We start from the raw sequence: 10000 nt of genomic DNA on the forward strand, positions 1-10000 counted from the left end.
AGAGGCAGGAGTGGCCTCACGGCTGCCAGGAGCAGAGGAGGGGAAGAAGAGATGGTGATGGAGACCAGGAGTGACTGCTTAGGACGGAAGCTTCTTTTTGTGTGGTGAAAATGTGCTTGAAGTAGACTGATGGTTATACAACTTCCTGAATATACTAAAAAAAACATTTAATTGTACACTTTGGGTAGATCTTACACTATGAGAGTTACATCCAAAAAATGTTTAAGCAAAATTAATGTTTCCAATCTGAATGAGAACGTACATGCTAGCTGTACCTTCCCAGTTCTGTGTGTTATTTGGCCAGAAAGGTGCTTCTGGTATTTATATAAAAACAGAAACCCACAGTGGATTGAGTAAGACAGATCGTAGCTGTGGTTGAAGGAGTGGGCAGAAAGAACACGCTCTTGCTAGGGGAGTAAGCGATAACTCCGCTTCCCAACACTACTGCCCTTTCCAAATTCCACAGAGGCATTTTTAACTCCTGATTACTCAGGCTGAACAGAGAAGGAAGGAATAGTCTGAGGTGGAGCCTTTGAAGACATCACCAAGATTAACGTAAGGACTGAAATCCTCAAAAGAAGAGCCCTCAGACACAGGCTTCTGGGTTATGTGTCTCATAGAAAGTGACGCTGCTTCTATACAAGCTGAAAAATACCAAGTTGTTTTGGGACCAGAGATGGCTGCGTCCTCACTTGCTGCAGTCCCACCCTAGGTGCTGCTCAGCATCTCCACCTGCTCCCTCTGACTGCCCCATATGTGGCTCCTGCTCTTTCCTCTGCCTGGAAATCCCAGTCCCTGCCGAGCATCCAAGGCCAAGTCCTCACGCCAGCTCCCAGGGCTCTCCCTCCTACGGGACTTACGGCATCTCATCCGTCCCCTTCTTATGGGACATAGCACCTTTTTCATTATGACTATTTTATTAACTTTTTCTCTATATCCCGCTTTGTTCCCACAAGACACTGAGTCAGCGTGGTTCTAACACTGCTTCTGCATCAGACTTTGCCAAGAGCTGTGCAGCTACAGGCGCCAGGCTGATGACACAGCTCCACCCATGGTAAGGACCTCACCGTGAAGGAATGGGCAGAGGTCACCCTGCAAGAACCTACAAACTCAGATGGTTCTCCTCCCTGAATCCCCTGCAGTACCCAGCTGAGGAACCAGCCCAAGTGGGCATCAGGCCAACAATGAACCCTAAAAGCTACAAATTCCTAACTGCACTGACTTAAGCCTGAACATCATATCTTTACGATGAAACACTACATTTGCCTTGAAGATCATTCCAATCAGCTGGGTTTTTCAAGTACAGGGGTAAGAAGCAGCGTAGCTGGCCCTGGGGTTTGGGTGGTAAGGAAGAGGAGTGTGCCACCCACCAGTGGACTCAGGGCCTGGCATGAGGCAAACATTCCCCTCATGGTTCTGCAGCAAAAACCAAGCAGAGCCTGGGCCCCTCTCCACGGGGCTGTCAGCACTGTCAGCACAAAGCTCCCTGAGCATAGGGAGCCCTGTGAGGCCACAGCCCCGACATTCCCACGGTGTCTGGCAGCCGCTGGCTCGTCTCCGTCTGATAGTATGCAACTAAGTGAACTTGGGAAACAACTGGATTTTTCGCCCAGGCAGGCACACAGGGCAAATCTGCAGCCTTTGGCTCGGAACATGCCACAACCAGATGCCAAGAATGTGTACAGCAGCCACCCATGCCACCTGCTGGTGTGAGGGTCCTCCAGCATGAAAACGCTGGAGGAGTCGCTCTGCTCAGTGTGGGTGTGTCTGGAAACCCAGTGCTCACCGGCCTACGGCTCGCATGGGACATCTTTGTGTTCGAGCATATTTGTACAGAAAGCAAAACAAAACAAAACACTAAGTTGGTCTCCCATGCGAAGGGTACGAGTGACTGCCACCACTCACACCTCTGGCTGAACACCAGCTTGAGGCACATGGATACATGCAAATGATAAGGTTCATTTGTCACTGTCCCCCTCCCTTCTCAGAGCTAGAGAGGAAATGCCAGCCAAGGTAAAAGGGGGAAAACGATGGAGAAGGAATCTGGCAGATAACCCCCAAATCCAGCCACCTGGCTTTCCCGGCTTAGGCGTCTCAGTGGCTATCCGATGCGTGGAGGGGAACAGGCTTGTGCCAGAGGAAGGCACGGAGATCCTGCAGGACTCCACTGCCTGCAACAGGATCCATACGTGAAAGATATGGAAGAGATCCCTGAGGAGGAGATGTTGGGGACGGGACAGAAAGAAAGATAAAATGCCCCATGGCCATGCTGCACCTCAAGAAATTTTCATCAGAACATGAACTTGTACTAGGACCTGCAGCAGCCCCTCATCTCCATGAAGTCTGCATTTAAAACTTTCACGTGCTCTGTAATGAGTCTTCCAGAGCACAGGCACCACTGCTCGGCTCTCAGGAGTTACCCCAAGTGCTACCTTGTTTTAGTGCAATGAACAGTCCGTACCACAGAGAGCCTTCCATTTTATTTGTAAGTCATTCTAAAAGAAGAATGTTAGATCATACTCATTTTGTATTTTCAATTATTTCTCTTTTTTTTTTTTTTTTTTTCCAGTACTGGGAATCGAACTCACGACCTTGTTCTTGCCAGGCAGGCGCTGTGCCGCTGAGCTAAATCCCCAGTCCCTCATTTTGTATTTTCTATAACAAAAAAACCCATCTGATTCCAATTTCTTTTTTGCGGGGCGGTTGTGATGCAGGGATTGAATCCATAGCCTCTGCACTGAGCTACATCGCTTCTCCCTCTTTGAGACAGTCGCACTAAGATGTTAATTTGTCCAGAATGAACTTGAACCTGAAATCCTCTTGCCTCAGCCTCCCAGAGAACTGAAATTACAGGCATGCTGCACCACCCCCAACCAATAATAATTTTTGAAAGCATTTTTTCACAAGCTATGCTTCTGTGATGCACACCTCAGCCTACAGCAAATATGCAGAGATAGGCCTAAAGACTTTCCACAAGCAAAGGCTTCACAGGCACACATAAGCAGACCTCAGCCCAGCATACCTGGACCCAACCTGCATGACCCAGCCCAAAGCAGAGTATGCCCTTCCTCGGTTTCCCACTTGGGGCTCTGGAGCATGCCGTGTACCACATTTCCAGTGAGCGGATCACCTAGAGGAGGCTTTGATACCAGAACTCAGAAGCCAGAGGAAATCCTATTCTTCTAGGTCCCAAAGCTGTTTGCCTGCCTCCTCCTTAGGTTAAAGAGAACTTTATGTGTGCCACTAACATGTTCGCTTCATAGCTTCCCTGGCCTTCACCGTTTAACCTATCGGAGGTAGTGATTTGTGTCATTTTTATTTTACACCTTGTCATCCTTGCTTCATTCTGCGCTTCACTTGGTCACCTTCATTTTCTCGTGCTTTTATGTGTCCGTATGTACCCGCCAAGCCTGCCATCTCCTTTGCCCTGCCCAAGGTGTTTTCAGAAGTGCCTCCTTTCCAACGGGACTGGAAATAGAAATCCTGAACATGATCCTTTTCTCCCCAGCGACTCTCCTCCCTGCGGCTCCTAAAGTGCTGCCACCAGAGAGGGGTTGGAGGGAGACCAGGGACCCTGCCTACGTAGGGACTCCGCAGGGAGAGGGCCAGGCCTGCCCCCACCGTCCATATCCTGCCCATCCTGAGTGAAACCCAGATGACCCTTTTGTCCTCTGGGAAGACGAATGGCCTCTCCTCTCAGCTGTCTTGTCAGGCCACGCAGACGAGTCAATACCTTCACCTTGACGTGGAAACTTCGTGATTTATCAGTCCATCTCCCCTCCTGGGTTTGTGTGGCCCCAACAAGCTCAGCCAGTCGAGGTGCAGGGAGCAGACTTGGTCACAGCCACTTGGAAAGCAACCAAAGCCCCCTCTGATGACAGACAAATGTGTCTTGTTAGCAACAGCCCAAAAGCGCTTGACTTGTACTAATAACAAAAAGGCCATGCTGGTCACCGTGGGTCTAAAGACGAAGCACCCTGTCACCAGCCTGGTTGGGAAATTAGCAAATAATGTTCTTTTCCTTGATAAATGGGTGACAGCTCCCTCTCACCAATCATTTTTAACATTTTGATGCATGCCTATGATCCCACTGGAGGGGCAGAAAAGTTTACTGGCCCTCAATGTTCACATGATGAATGGAACTCTCTAAATGTGCGATTTCTGTATGAGGTATAGTTCATTTTAAGCAATTCTAGTAAATGGGTGTCACTGATTAGGACAAATAGTCTACTTGTGCAATAGCACAAACGGTGTATCTCATTCTCCTGGCCTCCTTCGAGACAGGAAAGAGAGGGGACAGCAGAGACCCTGGAAGCCCTCATGCAACCTTTAAAGGGACGCATTAAGGGACACATTATCAAATTGCACCCCCAGCACCCATTTAGCACATCAGCAGCTTTACTGATGGTGTGACATGTGCCACCATGATGGGGAGGCCACCAGGTGGGAACCTGCCCTTCCTGTCTTTGACATTCCGCCTAAAGGCCTCTGAGGACCCCAACGATGGACAGTAGTCTCCACTCCCAGGTGACAGGGCTAAGGCAGGGATGCAGCCACCCAGTCAATGTGAAAATACTCACCCTCCACTGTCCATATTTAGATCAATGATAAAAAGCTTGAGTGGAATCAAGTTGAGGGGGAAAGATGTGCTGTTTAAGTCATGTATTAACGGGACAATGATCCCAATTCTGGGCAGGCCTAGAGATGGTCTGAGCTGACAATTTAGTCCCAGTGTAAAGAGCTTACTGTCATGAAGCATAGTGGCACACACCTGTAATCCCAGCATTCTGGGAGCCTGAGGCAGGAGGATTGCAAATTCAAGCCCAGCCTGGGCAATTTAGAGACTTAATAAGATCCTATCTCAAGAAATAAAAAGGGACAGGGATATAGCTCAGTATAAAGCCCTGGGTTCAACCCTCAGTACTAGGAGGGCGGAAAGGACTTGTGAAAGCCAGCATACCCAGAGGTATCTATGCCCTATGGGATGGAGTGTGAGCAGGAGGACCATGAGGTCTCTTCTGTAGACAGGAAGGGGCAGTGAGCAGCGGGGCAGTGAGCAAATGGGTACCACCAGCCTCCCTGATCAGGATGAACAGAGCCCCTGACTGCTGTGGGCTGATGCTGCCCCTAAACTCTAGGACCCGTCCTGAAAGTGTATGTTTCTTACTGTGTCCACATTGTGGCTGAAAACCGCTAACTGAAACAATCAGGTGGTTTATATTTAAGAAAGGTATTATCATCTGGTTTAACAGAGTAAAAATGGTATGATTTGCGGGTGGCAATTAAAAGAATCATGTGGTGTGTGAACACAGTGATTTGTCTGAGGCGCCCTGGCCTGGGGAAGCTCAAGCTGGAGCTGGCTGTGGCTGACAGACAGTGCTGACTCCACGTGTTGGCGGAACTATAAACACACACGAGAGGTCTCTGCAAACTCCACAACCACGAGGGTTTCTCGGGTGAGGTGAAGTCTGGGGTTAAATGTAGGAACTACTCAGGAGAATAAGGGGGGGTGTGGAATAGCATTAAGACAGAGCTGGTGGCCCCTCAACATGCAGCCAATTTAAAGGCACAATCTGAGTTTTTGTTAAAAGCAAAACGTAAGTGCTATATCAGAAAAAACAAAACCTGTTAGCAATTACTTGCTGAGGAATGATTTTGTAAGCCTGAAATCAGATGTGTATCTCGGTGTGGGAAAAAATCAGTACATGTTCCCATCTAGTGAGGCATCACAGACCTGGGGCCGGTCCAGGTATCCACCGTCAAGCGCTCCTGGTGTCCACTTTGAGCATGTTCACTGCCGCCTGCCAACATCTCATTGAGTAACTGGTCTCAGTCTGTCACAGGCGACATGTTGTCTCTCAGTAATTTGTGATAATTTCTTTAATTGAGCAAAAGAAATCTCTAAAATGAGGGTGGGTCAATCAAACATTCAGGGCAAGAGGTCAACAGTAACAGCCCCCTTCCCAAGCTGTATCCCTGGTGTCCTGCGAAGTTAAGCCAGCACCAGTGGCCTCCACCCTTTTGTTTAATAGGCAAACATTCTGCCAAATGGACGTTTGAAGAAAACAGTAACATACTCATTTGTCCCATAACATTTCACACTTGAAAACATGTCTGTAAAAGTAGTTTTCATGATAACATAATTTCAATTAGAAGCATACAAATTCCAATCTGTCTTAATCAAGTAACACCGTAATGCTCCTATTCTAATTAAAAAATAATTTCTTTTATTACTCTTAACAATTTGATGTGTTTCTACTAGTGAAATTATGAATGCAAAACAGCTCTATTTGCCTATACTGTGAGTTTCTCAGGTAGGATATTCCAAGACTATTTTAATTATTATTAAACAAGTAAATGGTATGCTATTAGACAAATATTAAAACAAGCACTGCACTCAGTTATTAATTTGCACTATTCACTTTTAAATGCAACAAATATCTCATTAATTTAATTTTAGGTGCCCACCAGTTTATATTGCATTTTACAGTCTAGAAGGCAATTTACTATTAACTGGCAATTACATACACAGTGATTGTTAATTCTGCTCCTAAGTGCTAGCCGCTTGAAAATTGTTCTCTCTCTCTAATTTTTGACCTTCTTACAACAGGGGTGAGGCACACTGGGAATACAGAGAACTAGTATGGAAGCACTGGACATGTCATTTGTGACTCCTTCTTTTAATTCACCGTGCTAATCAACTGAACTGCCACAGCCTCCCAAGGTAATTGTGACTTGAGAATAGTTGAAAGCAGCCAGCAAAGGGGCTGGATGGATGGGGCTGGGTCTGCCTTCCCCTTCCCTGGTGGGAGAGGCTGGATATGCCCACTCTGCGTTGACTGATAGAATCTGGTTCTGAAAAATCTCGTGTTTCTCAGGTCACTGTAAACAGATCATTTAGGCCTTTTGCAAAGCCCCTCCCCGCTCTGGCAGGCTGTCGGGTCGCCCCTCCTCTGAGTACAGGTTCATTATCCTGCAGCCTGGCTGCCCCACGGCTGGCCTCAAGCTGGGAAGGTAAAATGTGAGGGTGTCCCGGCAGCCCCCTGGGCCTGGGGACACTGATGGGAACCAGATGCCCAAGGGACGGCGCCCATGTCGTGACATCCACTGGGGCTGGCTCAGTTTTCAGCAGGGAGTGCAATTCCCGGTGATTACTTCATTGTCCCCATCAATTTCGGGGGCAATGCAAATCAGACAGAAGCTTCCAGGTCAGACAGGGTATGACCCCACCTTTCCTCTGCTCCCTCGGAGTGTAGAGCCCCATATCCCTTACACAACGTTTGAAATGTATATTCTTGCTAATGATGGGGGTGGGGGCAATAAATTAACTTCCAGCTAGGAAAGGTTGAACTGCTGCACGGCTGCACTGAAAGCGCACACACCCGGGAGAGTGTCAGTGGAGAAAACCCCTGAACTCTGTGCAGCAGGACCCTGGACTTGTGAACGTGATGGCCACGCAGGAATGGAAAGTGGGCCTCTAGACACACTGTGGCTAGAAATAGCTCCTGTGGAGCTACTGGAGGAGGTGAAGAACAGCCCAGATACCTGGAGAGGACACCTTTGGCTAGAGGACAAGGGGCGGCAGAAAGAGCCAGCCTTTCTCCACGGACTGGCCCAAGAAAGCTAAAACATGGGACCACAGCCATGTGACATCTGCCAGCCAATAACAGGCAGCAGTTCCTACCAGGGTCATCTTTTCTCCTGTATATCTGCATCTGCTTAAGAGTGTTAAAGCACTCAGAACAGAATGCTCACAGCAGAGGACAGGCAAAGGAAAGAAGAAAGGGGCCTCGACCTGTCTATCATATTTCTTCTTCTTAAAAAAGTCTCCACTCCTAAAACATCTGTGTAGACTTCCCTATCAAAAAGCCCAAGTACACAGTAACTCAGGAAAGGACCTGCTGAGAGCACCCCTTAAAGAATCCAGCAGGGTCTATAATCCGAACATTCTAGGAGGCCAGGAAGAATGCAAGTTGTAATCCTGCCTGGGCGAGTTAGTGAGACCTAGTCTCAAAATTTAAAACAACAAAAAAAGGACTTGGGATGTAGTTCAGTGCAAAGTTCCTAGGTTCGATCCCCAATATGCTAAAAACAAACAAACAAAAAAATCCAACAGTCTGCTGTGAGAGAAAATGGTACACTCTTGTGTGGGGCAAGTCACGTGGGGACATGTCCTCACTGTGATGCCGCCAGTCAAAGCCAGGTCATCTGGGTGACACAGGAACTCACACACAACACCTACCCACCGACAGGTGTTTGCTATAGCATAGAATATGGCTCAGGAGCAAGCAATGTGTCTCCACCTCTAAAGAGCTCACAACTTGGGTAGGTTTCCCATATACCCCAATAGAAATTAAGTACCAGTAACTTTCTGCAGGAGGTGCTATTTTACATGGGCCTGCCATGGGCAAGAGTGTATAAGTTACCTCTGGTCCTCAACAAAACCCCACAAGGCAGAACAGAGAAGAAACTGGGACTCAAAGGAGTTATGAAACACAGGCCCAGGTTCTGTGGTATCAGGAGCACATCAGGGCTGGCCTGGCTTCAAAACCTGGGTTTTTGCATGGTTCTTGCTATCTACAGCCTGAAGTTTATGACTAGAGACTCAGATGGTACACAGACCGACAGTTACCGTGGGAAAACAGACAGACTATGTATACCAGAGTCACCACAGCTCACATACGCAAGCAGGCCCCTGGGAAATGTGCCAGGAGACCCTACCACACCCAAAGCAGAATTCTGATTTATCACTTCTCCCAGGGACTTTGTAGCTACAATAGTTGTCCTTTCCTGCACAACAAAAGCATGTATTTGTTGGGGTATAGATACTCTTCAACTTACAATGGGGGTTACATCTTGATAAACCTATTGTAAGTTAAAAGTATCTTTATTTATTTACTCATTCATTTATTCATTTTTGAGGTAAGAGTCTCACTGTGTAGCTCAGTTGGCCTCAAACTTGTAACCCTCCTGCCTCAGCCTCTTGCATGCTGAGATTACAGGCATGCACTACTATACTCACTGAAGTTGCAGATATCTGAAGTCAAACATAAATGGAATACACCTAACCCACTGAATCTCATATCTTAACTTAGCCTACCTTAAATGTGCTCAGAATACTTACATCTAACACAAAGGCTAATTTATAACTGCATACTATATTGAATAATATGTTGAAGATGAAAAACAGAATAGTGATACAAGAATGGTTTCATACCATAGGAAAGCCAAAAGTAGGGAAGGATGTGAACTCCATCAATTTCCTGCAACATCTGCTTGCCCTGGGATCTCTCAGCAGTTCTGGGCTTCTGCTTCTCTGTGGACTGATCCCAAGGACAGTAGCCCTAGCCTGGCACAGTATCTCTCTCCTATCTTGACTATGTCAGGGCACTCAGCTGTCAGTGGATTAGGTGACTCTGAGGACCCAATCCAAGCAGACCCTGGTGATGCTGAATCTACTGGGGAACGGGGCCTGGAGAAGTTTACATTTTATCTTTCATGTTCCAAGAGATCTCATGGCTGATTAACCTCATGACCTGCCTGAACCAAAAAGGGAAAGGGGACACATCTGTATCATCTGCTTACTGGGCAGAGGAGCAGATGGCACCCCAGCGCATGCCCCCGACTCCCAGGCACTTTCAGGTGGTGACAGAGCAGGAGTCAAGCTGGATGACCCCAGCCTGGGCTCCTGCCATAGATCCTGAGGCTACCCCAGGACACCACACATGGTCACCTACCCACTGTACAAGCACCTCAAGGCTACAAATACCCAAGAAGAACTCGGCCCTTTTCCACCATTACTGGGTTTTAACAGGTATTGTCCAGTGTCAAAAATAGTCCTCAAATATTGCAGCTTGTGGAGCTAAGATTAGAAACTCAAATGTAAATATGCCTTAAAGTGAACTTTATGACATTTTTCAATAATAACTTCAAACAAATCATGTTAATTAAGCACCTGTATGGGCAGAACATTGTATTAAACAATTTTAAGATAATGAGT

The 10000-nt window shown here is 47.2% G+C and overlaps 1 protein-coding gene across 10 annotated transcripts in view; it reads right to left on the minus strand.

Annotated features, from left to right (window-relative positions):
- The window catches only part of Ebf3 (early B-cell factor 3), a 121889-nt gene that overhangs the window by 20159 nt on the left and 91730 nt on the right, over positions 1–10000 (minus strand). The gene's annotated exons all lie outside the window — the stretch shown is intronic.

This window comes from Chinchilla lanigera, unplaced genomic scaffold (genome assembly GCF_000276665.1).
Source record: "Chinchilla lanigera isolate Chin_1 unplaced genomic scaffold, ChiLan1.0 scaffold00076, whole genome shotgun sequence".
Lineage (NCBI taxonomy): Eukaryota > Metazoa > Chordata > Mammalia > Rodentia > Chinchillidae > Chinchilla > Chinchilla lanigera.